An 11,694-nucleotide genomic window follows, 5' to 3' on the forward strand; every position below is an offset into this window, starting at 1 on the left:
CAAAATTGTAAGGCTTTTTCCGGCTATATGGAGTCAAAGGGGTTTAGGTTTAGAGGAAAATTATTTGTTTATGATTTGCGCAGAGGCAAACAGAAAAATGTAACTCATGATGATTGACGATTGTCATAAAAAATATTTTAAAGTTGAATTTTTTGCCAAACAGATAGTATACCAAAAAGATGCTACTATTAAAAGGGATTACCGATCGTTCATAAGCATAATATAGAGGTAGCAAACAGACGGGTCGGGTTAGACATGCATGTGTCAAAAATAGGTAACTATTATAATATGCAATTAAAGATAATTATCTCTCCCTTTGCCAACAGTTTGCAAGCTTCCAACACGTCTTAGAAGAACATCATAATGTTAGATTCATGGACAATTAACTTGAGGTGATATAAGATTGATAGTGGACCATTCTTGGCAAATTAATCCTATACCAAGGTTCTCTATTTTCCCTTTTACTGATGACCGTGTAGCACGGGCGATGGGTGAACCTCCCAACTGAGTGTTGAATTGCAACTCGGACCTATCTTATACCAAAATTTATTCAAACAATAACTACTGCTATTATGCCTCAGTCCCAAGCAAGTTAGAGTCAACTACATGAATCATGTTTGACCATATTACTTCATTTACACTCATCTAATCAGTGTCTAGCTTGAACTCGAACATATCCTTTTTTTAATAACAGTGGTGTCTGAGCTAGCTTCGCGCACCTCAACTAAAGCTTTTCGAAATATGTTGCAAATCATGAATACTAGTATGTATTTTATTAGGATATAGCACAAATTAACAAGATTATCAAGAAACAAAGATTCTAAACAAAGATTCTTTTTTTTGACCGCGACTTTGTTTGGTCTTCCTCTTTCCTTCGGCCCATCTTTCAAAGCTAGCAAAAAGTTCGAGACTTCGAGATCTCTCTTGAACGGTGGCCGGCCGGGCAGTACTTTTCTTCTGTTGATGCTGAGACTGATGCTTTGACTATCTCCCATATCATTCGATAATAAGGATCCACTACTTGCCTTGTCGATGCTAAACTCAGTACCTCACTTCCTTACTAGTACACCTACTAGACCCATACTCATTACGAATGTGTTCACCAGACATCTGACTTAGTAACCTTCTGCTTAGACCGGCAACGATAAGGAAGGAGATTTATGGATAATGGGATATAGAAGTCAGGTACGACGGTCAGCTCAATCAGAGCGAAAACGGTTAAGCAAGGTTATCATCAGACAATGTAGTGCAAGTGACGGGTAGCACTTGCCATATGAAGAAGGCGACTACAATGGGAGACGAAGGCGACGTGGGATTTCCATATAGATGTAGCGCTTGCAAGGCAATTCAGACGACATTAAAAAGATGTAGCGCTAGCTAGGTTAGGGTAGCGCTTGCCATAAAGAAGCTAGCTAGAAAGCAGGTCAGGTAGGAGAGCGATAGTACAAGCAAGCTAACACGCGGGCGAGGTTGAAGGGGTCTTACGCAACCTTCGGATTATCGTAAGCGCAACCTTTGACCCCTTCGTCTACAACCTCTCATTTGTTCGACTACTCGCGGGGCCTGCTGCATTTAGGTATAAGAAGCCCCACCCGGAAAAAGAGTGTAAAGCAGTACTCATGTTAAATTGTGTCCCTTGTAAACGAAAGAGCTCATGCCATAAATTGCTAATGAAGACCAGGTCCCCAGTCGCTGACAATTGATTGTGGCATTCCATGCAATGAATATATCAGTCAATGACGTTGCCAAGGTAGATATTTTTCTTTGCCTTTCAAGATATTGCGTATAAAGAGAAAGATAGCCAGTCCTCTTGGGCGGCCGTGAGTGTTATGTAAAAAGGACCAAGGAGGATCCTATCCTAAAGGAGAAGGCGAAGTTCTCTTTTCTTTGCTATCAATAATAAGGAATACCAGGGACCCATCTCCAGATTTTCTAAAATAGAGCTGAAATTTCTGAGTTTGGGGCTCAGAAGTTGATATATATGCCCTTATGCTTAGATTTCTTAAAATGGGCTTTAATTGGAAAATGGGTTTGAAAAATGAGAGCTTTGGTGTTGGGTTTGAAGGTATTTGAGAGATTTATAAAGTGATGGAGAGTGAAAGACAAGGTGTGTAGCCGCCATTTTTGGAGTAAAAGATACATACACAAGGCTTTAGATTGCGAAATTGTAAGGCTTTCAGGCTATATGGAGTCAAATGGGTTTAGGTTAAGAGGGAAATTATTTGTTTATGGTTTGCGCAGAGGAAAACAGAAAAATGTAACTCATGACGATTGATGATTGTCATAAAAAATATTTTAAAGTTGAATTTTTTGCCGAACAGATTAGTATACCAAAAAGATGCTAGTAGAAAAAGGGATTACCGATCATTCATAGGCATGATATATGGGTGAAAATGGGCGGGTCGGTTGGATATGAACGTATCAAAAATGGGTAACTATTTTTATATACAATTAAATATGAAGGAGAATATAGTTTAGGGGGTTTATGGGGACACTGTATAGTTAAGTAGGAAACTGACAAAAGTTTAATAGTTTAAGGAGGGTTTTAGGGTATTAACTCAAATAAAAGGCTTTCTTTTCACAGTTTCCATAACATCTTGAACCTTCACAATACAAAAATCCATCTCGAGATTTCTTGAAACAGTGCTGAAATTTCTGAGTTTGGGACTCGGAAGCTGATACAACAACTCTTATGTGTAGATTCCTTGAAATGGGCTTTGGTGAAAATGGTCTTGAAAAATGAGAGCTTTGGTGTTGAGTTTGAAAGGTATTTGAGAGACTTGTGAAGCGATGGAAAGTGTGAGACAAGGTGTGTAGCCGTCATTTTTGGAGCAAACGCTATAAACACAAGGCTTTAGACTGCGAAATTGTAGGCTTTTACAGAGTATACGAGTCAAAGAGATCTAGGTTTAGACGGAAATTATTTGTTTATGTGCGTGAGGGAAACAAAAAAATGTAGCTCGTGATTTATGATGATTGATGACTGTCATAAAAATTGTTTTAAGTTGAAACATCATTTTCTTGATCATTTTTAAGCTTTTGATTAGGTATAAAGAAGAAAACGTATGATTAATTATACAAAGCGTAGAATATCATATAAAGATAGTATATTCTTATATTTTTGTAGTAGTAAAATCAGTGAAATTTTTTAATACCCGATATTTAAATTAGGACATTTAAGTCATTAGCCTAATAAATTAAAGAGAAAAAAAAAGAATTATATGGGCCAAGGCCCACCCTATTAACGCATGACGGGAGTTAGGGATTGGAAAATCCAACTCCACACTTAAAGAAACAAAAAATATTTGCTGGAACAACTACTTGGACATCAACTTAATTGACAAGCGAGGAAAAGATAACCATCATTCTTTCTTTAATAATTAACAGCAAGGAACCAAACTCTCTCAGTACTATTATAACGTTACTCCATCGGATGGGACTCTAGGGGCACATATTGATCATAATTCTGATGCTCTCACCAAGACGATTCAGGCGACGGAGAGAATTTCTGGGCAACAAACCTTCACCTCTACTGTGACGGCTGCTACTACTACTCTGATGGGCAACGCTCTTCGTCCACGAGAATATGTGATAGCAAGGCATACCACACACAATGGGATGTCTGCTGTGATCTTCAAGGCGAAGGATTACTATGGAATTATGGAGGACGAATGTCGTCTAACAATTGTTTGTAGATTTTTGAAGTCAAGACCCCAAATTGAACGAATTAGGGCTACTTTTAGGAAAAAATTTCATGTGAGGGGTTCTGCAAAAATCAGAGTATATGACAATTACAAAGTTTTCTTAGACGTTACAAATGAGTATGATTGCAACTCAGTTTGGTACAAAAGAGGTGGTTGAAGTCGATTGCCTCCAGATGTGGTTATAAAAATGGACACCGGATTTCAAACCAGATGAAAATATTCCAATAGTACCGGTATGGATCCTTCTCCCGGGCCTCTCTTTTAATATGCATACATGGCACTACGCTAAGCAAATTTGTAGTGAAATTGGCACACCTCTGTCCTTTGATGCTGCTACTGGTGGTCGTACTAGGCCTAGTGTTGCTAAGGTAAGGGTAGAAATTGATCTTCTCATACCACAAATACAGAGTGTATAGGTGGGATCGGAGGATGAGAACTCACATCTGAGGGGATTCATACAAAAGATAATATACGAGAACATCCCAAGTATTGCAAACATTGCAAAAAGTTAGGCCATAACATGATGAATTGTAGAGTTCTGGAAAAATTAAGAGATTTAGATGCAGAAAAAAGCAACAATGATAAAAATATGGAGAATTCTGGAGAAAGAAGCAGTAGAGATCAAAAAGAGAATAACGAGGATCAGAGAATTAATGTAGAGCAAACTCCAGAGGCAATAAACAAAAGGACTTATACTAAAGCTAAGGGATTTGGAAAAAAAAAAGAAAGAGAAAGACAAAACTACTAAAGTCTCCCAGAATGTTGAGACGCAAAGCATAGAAGAAGATGAACGAGAACCAGACTTTCAACAAAAGGAGGAGAAAGAGGCACTCTCTATAGTATATAGAATTAAGAAAAAAGTAAGAAAAAAAAGGAAAGCAGAAGAAAATGCCAAAAAAGAAGAGCAAAGTTCTATTCAAACCAGTTCATAATCTATTTAGAAACAAAAAGACTATCATGGAAAAAAATTCCCCTAAGGTTCAAAATCTGATATTAGTCCAAGACGAAAAGAGTAGAACAACTAGCACTGCTAATGATCAGCAGGACTTTCACATTGTAAGCAATGAATCTATTTTGAATGTTAAGGAAAGTACCATACCTAATCATACAAAATACATACAAAAGGTTACTAACAAGGAGGAAAATGAAGCTGAGGATTCTAACAAAAATCCACTAGAAGGCTAAAAAAATAGGAAAAATCAGATACTGAGAAGATGAATGTAATGACCCAATCGGTCATTTTAACTTTTAGAACCCCGTTCCCTAAAATAAAACTTTTCGTGGGTGCTTGTAATGATTTATGACTTGCGGGGATGGTTGGTTCGGGATTTGGAAGTGTTTGAGGTGAAACCGGAACACTTGATTCCTTAAGTTGGCCTTAAAGTTTTAAGTTTAACTTCGGTCAATATTTTGAGAAAATGACCCCGGAATAGAATTTTGATGATTTCAACAGCTCCGTATGGTGATTTTGGACTTAGGAGCGTGATCGGAATTGTGTTTGGAAGTCCGTAGTGAAATTAGGCTTGGAATGGCTAAAATAGGAATTTAAAGTTTGAAAGTTTGATCGGGGAGTTGACTTTTTGATACCGGAGTCGGAATTCAGTTTCGAAAATTTTCATAGCTCTGTTATGTAATTTATGACTTGTGTGAAAAATTTGAGGTCAATCGGAGTTGATTTGATAGGTTCCGACATTGAATGTAGAAGTTGAAAACTCTTAGTTTCATTAAGCTTGAATTGGGGCATGATTCATGGTTTTAGCGTTGTTTGATGTGATTTAAAGGTTCAACTAAGTTTGTATGATATTTTAGGACTTGTTGGTACATTTGGTTGAGGTCCCGAGGGTCTCGGATGAGTTTCGGATGGTTAACGGATTAAAAGTTGGACTTAAAAAGCTGCTGCAATTTTCTCTTCTGCTGCATTTTCTGGGATGTGACCGAGCCTCAGACCGAGTCCCAGATATCGAGCCTCAGATCGAGCCCCAGATATTGAGCCTCAGGTCGAGCCCCAGATATCGAGCCTCAGATCGAGCCCATGATCGAGGCCTGAGTCGAAGTCAGGGACGAGGCTCAGTATCGAAGCCTCGATCGAAGGCAAGGCTCGAGGGCATGATCTAGGGTAAGGCTCGAAGGCTCAAGCTCGATGCAATGATTGAGGCTATGATCGAAGGCCCAACCTCGATACCCTGATCGAGGCCATGACCGAGGTCCAGACTCGAGCCTGTGATCGAAGTCGCGATCGAAGGTAAGGCTCGATGGCATGATCGAAGGTATGGCTCGAGGGCTAGGATCGAGGCCCTGATCGAAGGCACCTGTTCGATGCTGCAATCGAGGCCCTGTTCGAGGCCCAGTTCCGAAGTGCTGGGCAGTGTTATAAAAAGAGGGCATTCGTCCCATTTTGCCATTTTTGACGAACTTGAGCTTGAGCAGAGACGACTTTTGGCAGATTTTCAAGGGAAAAATATTGGGGTAAGTGATTCTAACTCGGATTTGATCAATATACAAGAATATATCATTGTTTTCACGATTTAATTAGTGTTTTGAGATTGAAATTTGGAAAAGTTTAGAAATCTCATAGAAACGAAATCTTGAGATTTCGGTATCGATTCGGAGTCGGATTTGAGTGAAACAGGTATGGTTGGACTCGTAATTGAATGGGTTGTCGAATTTCATAACTTTCGCCGAATTCCGAGATGTGGGCCCCGCGGGCGAATTTTTAATTAATTTCGTATCTTTTCTTTAAAATGTAGTATTTTCTTATAGAATTGATTCCTATAATATTTAGTGATTGTATCGAATTATTTTGGCTAGATTCGAGCCAGACGGAGTTAGATAATCGTGGCAAAGGCAAAAATTGTGGATTAAATTGGAGTAAGACGAGCTAAGTCTCTTGTCTAATCTTGTGAGGGTGGAAATTACCTCATAGGTGATTAAGATTTAATAATTTTTGCTAATTGTGGGGGCTACGTACGCATGAGGTGACGAGAGTCCGTGCGTATTACTTGATAGTTTAGGACTCAAAGCATGTATTACTTGTGTAAATTGTATTCTTTGATTAATTAATATTAATTGATATATATATATATATATATATATATATGAATATATTGTGAATTGTTTGATAAAGATATTAAAGGATGAAAATCTCATAGGCTTGATTTCTTTTTAAATCAATTAATTGTCAAAAGAAATTGTTCTCCTCCCAAATTTATCATATAATAAATATACTGTCCTTCCGGAGGCACATAAGAAAATGTCCTCCTTTCTTGTGGAGCGGACCGAACGCCTCGGCAGGATAGATGCATCTATGGAGCGCGCCGCACGTCCCTCGGCAGTGTACACGACACTCTGGATCGGGCCGTATGTCCTCGGCAGAAATCGTGCTTAATAATAATAATAATTACACGATGCTTTAATAATTTATTTCAGCTTGTAAAGCTAATTAGTAAATTGGAAAATCTTTGGAATTTAATGAATTATTATTCTTACTTGTTAAGGAATTAATTATTACTCCTTTAAATGAGATTTAATTGATAAATTAGAAATTTATTTGAATTAAAGGAATTTAATTAATATATTAAAAATTGATACATTTGAAGGAATTTGATTATTTCTGCTGATTAAATAAATTTTGTAAATCACATTGATTTAAATATCCTAGTTTTATTTCAATTGTTATTGACCTATAGTGAGTGTCAAAGTCGGTCATCTCGTCTCTACCACTTCGAGATTAGGCTTGATACTTACTGGGTACACGTTGTTTACGTACTCATACTATACTTGTTGCACTTTTTGTGCAGGATCTGAGACAGGTACTAGTGGAGGACCTATCATCACATACCCACGTCATCCAGAGGCATAGTGGTGAGCTGCCTTTCTGAGCCGTTCTGCAGCTACCAGTGTCTCTTCTTCTGATATTTATATTCTGTCTATTTTATTTTAGACAGTATTTGGAGTTTTTGTATAATCTACTAGATGCTCATTCACATGTGACACCAGGTCTTGGCACACACATTGGTAGAGTTTGGGTTTATATTTTCTTGGTTTTAAATTTTATCAATGTATGCTTAATTTATTAGTTGGCTTGCCTAGCCTTAGTGTTGGGCGCCATCACGACCTACAGGTAAAATTGGGTCGTGACAATGAAGGAAGGGAAGGAAGCTCACGGTCGAATTGAACCTTAGAAAGACAAAGATGTTGAAACAAGCTCGTGTTCTTCAAGCTCCCAACATACATCCGTGAACATCCATGTATTAATATTATTGTAGATTTAAATTCTAACCAGCTTAGTTTTGCAGAAGTCAACTTAGGAGGACTAACAACAAATAATTTAAATAAGGATCCCATCTTACACCAAGCCCATTTCAAAGGAATCTACGCATAAGAGTTGTTGTATCAGCTTCCAAGACCCAAACTCAGAAATTTCAGCACTGTATGGGATCTCACCGAGAATGGTAAGTTTTCCAACAAAGCTGCATTATGCTTCTTCATGAAAACAAAAAATAAGGATCATTTCCTTAGCAAGGTATCACATTCCAGTATTCCTTTTAAATTCTCATTCTTAACTTGGAGACTTTGGCTATTTAACCTGCCCTTTGATGATGCTATTCTTAACTTTGGTAAGCAAATTATTTCAAAATGTAACTGTTGCACTAACCCTAAGCAAGAATCTATTCAACATGTTTTTGTGGAAAGTGATGCAACTAGGTACATTTGAAAATTTATTGGCTCCCCTCCGGGAATCAAACAATTGCAACTACCTATAAGAGGATTGTTGAATCAATGATGGCAACAGAAACACAACAATGCTATTCAGAAGCAAGTTCTCCAGTTCACTCCCATAATTATATGCTGGAAAATTGGGGAAAATAAGTATTCTTATAAATATGAAGATAAAAAAAAGATTCAATTTCTTCAAAATGAACCATCAAGTATGTTGGAACATTCAGATAGCTATCCATAGACTCTTGCCTAATTGCAAACTAACATTGCCTTGGGTCAATTTATGTGAGAAGATGATGAAATTACAACCTATTCCGGAGGCCATCATTGTGTGCTGGGAGAAGCCTCATTGCAACTCCTTTAAGCTCAATACAAATGGAAGTTTTGTTGAAGAAAATGACACCGCTGGCCTAGGTGGAGTCTTGATGAATGATTAAGGCGACTTCATTATGGCTTTCTCTGCCACTGCAAAGTGCAGTAGTCACAATTGTGTTGAAGTACAAGCTGCCTTCTTTGGGATCAACTAGTGTACCACAAATAGTTACTCGAACTTCACCATTGAACTCAACTCTATGTTGGTAACGAATATGCTCAATGATGGGGAAACCAATAACTACAAACTGAAGAAAGTTATTGAGGACACTTCACATATCATGAACCAAGCCAATGTTACTCCTATCCATTGCTTTAGGGAGGCTAACCAAGTGGTCGATCATCTCGCTAAGCTTGCCCTGTCCAGTTCTGTAAACAAGATTTTCTCAATTTTCAACAGCTTCCTAGTGGCGCCAAAGGCCCTTTTATCTTGGACAGATTGCAAATGCCTACCATTAGAACAAAATACGATAAGGCAAATTTTTTTGTTAGTTGAACATACTTAGTTGTTTTTTGTTGAACATGGGAGTAACATTATTATACTTCTCCTGTTCTTTTTGAAGGACATCCTTTGTCCTTGTGTTGTAATCTTTGGAAGTAAGGTGTCACGACCTAAAATCCCACCACAGGCGTCGTGATGACACTCAGTCTATAAGACTAAGTAAGCCGATTATAATTACACTTCAAACCATTTTTTTTAATTCAATACAGGTGTCAAAATCAACAGCGGAAATATTCACAAATGACCTCCCAAGATTGGCAATACTGAGTCATGAACTCTAACTAAATACATGCAATGATCTCAAAGATCAAATATACAATATTGTTCGAATAAGAGTTGACAGTACAATAAAATAGAAAGACTCCAAGGGACTGCGACGACCGAGCATCTCTACCTTGAATCCCTGCGATCAACGCACTAACTCTGCCCGATTCCGATATCTCCAATACCTGGCTCTACACAAAAATATGCAAAAGTATAGTATGAGTACACCACAGTCGGTACCCAGTAAGTATCAAGACTAACCTCGGTGGAGTAGTGATGAGGTATAGTCAAGACACTCACTAGCCAAATAACATGTGCAATATAGCAGTATACAATCGTACTGGAAAATACTAGCAATGATAACAAAAAACTTAACCAGTGATATAACAACAAGGCAACAAGAATATCATAACTATTGCTCAGGCGAATAAGGAACACAAGTACAATCAATAAATCAAGTCCTTCAAATGTAAATCCTTCACATATTATTCTTTAAGATAAATATCTTTCGAATATGCTTCTTTTGAATAATTATCTTTCGAATATACTTCTTTCAAATAAATATATTTTAAAGTAAAAGTCACCATGTGACACCTCATTTCACAATCATAAAAATTATGGGTCTCAACTCACTTTCATATTTTTCACGGCACCTCGTGCCCATATTTCTATCATAATCACACGGACAACTCACGTGTTAATAATAAAATCATCATATTTTTCCCGGTACCTCATGCCCATATTATTCTCATAACTACACGGACAACTCACGTACCAAAATATCAATGTATATAAGATCCGCATGATCAATTTATTTTCAATAAAGTAAGGTTAAAATCTTTAAATCACGTAAGAAATCAACAAAAAGATAAGTTTATTTTAGAAATCATTTGAGTGAAGAAAAATGACATTTTCATTAAAATAAAGCATAAGATAAACTACTGATTTGGATATAAAATTTATTAAATTAAAACATACTAGAAATTTTCTTTTATTTAAAACAACTCGATCATCAAAAACAAGTACAACCCAAAAATACAAATCCTCAAAGTCTCATACGAAAAAGTCAAGGTCAACACAATACATCAAGAAATACAAAACACTTAATATTAAGTCAAATAATACATCACGGAAAATACAAGAATTTACAAATTACGGAAAAATAAAATAACCAAAGGCAAGTGCAACCATAGAGAAATATCAATAAAAGGGCACTCCCAAGGTACCGCCTCGTAGTCCCAAATCATAAATAAATTCACAATCTTTCCTTATATCACCGCGGGAGCCTTCACATATTATTCTTTAAAAATTATTTTTTCCGAAATAGCATCCCGCGTTTTAGCCACCCTTATCACACCGCATGGCTTCTAGTAGTCCTCCCTACTAGCCACGCGTATCAATCCCCCCTTATCTCACCGCATGCGTTTCAACACCCAGACCTTATACCACCGCATGCGTATCAATATCACAATATATCACAATTCGTACCTCAAGTGCCCGATTATCACAACAGAACACAACTTGCACCTCAAGTGCTCAAATATCACAACATATTATAAATTGCACATCAAGTGCTCAAATATCAAAACATGTCATAAGTTGCACCTCAAGTGCTCAAATATTGCAACATATCACAAATTGCACATCTAGTGCTCAAATATTACAACATATCAAAAATTTCACATCAATTGCTCAAATATTACAACTTGTCATAGAAATCAACACTACATTATTTTCCACAATAAGGAGCCCATGGCTCGACCATAATGTGCACACAAAATTTTAACAAAATATTCTAGAGTGAACAACTCAACTAAATAATATTTCATAATTTAACACTTTGCCTCAGTATGATTTACGGCCTTTATAAGTCAATACCAATTTCAACAACATGAACTGAAAAGTAATTCATCAAGGAACAACACCTTCTTTAATTCAAAATTTTGGCAAATAGATTAATGCCTAATTTTAAAATTATTTAATAAATTATTTAAAATGAATAATCCATAATGAAATTATCTACAGAAAATATCAACTCAACAAAAAAATACGGGATTCACATAAACATGAAGGTAGAAATCACACCAAATCATCATATAAAAACAAATTCAATAAACAAGGATAAGGCGTGAC

This window comes from Nicotiana tomentosiformis, chromosome 1 (assembly GCF_000390325.3).
Source record: "Nicotiana tomentosiformis chromosome 1, ASM39032v3, whole genome shotgun sequence".
Classification (NCBI taxonomy): domain Eukaryota; kingdom Viridiplantae; phylum Streptophyta; class Magnoliopsida; order Solanales; family Solanaceae; genus Nicotiana; species Nicotiana tomentosiformis.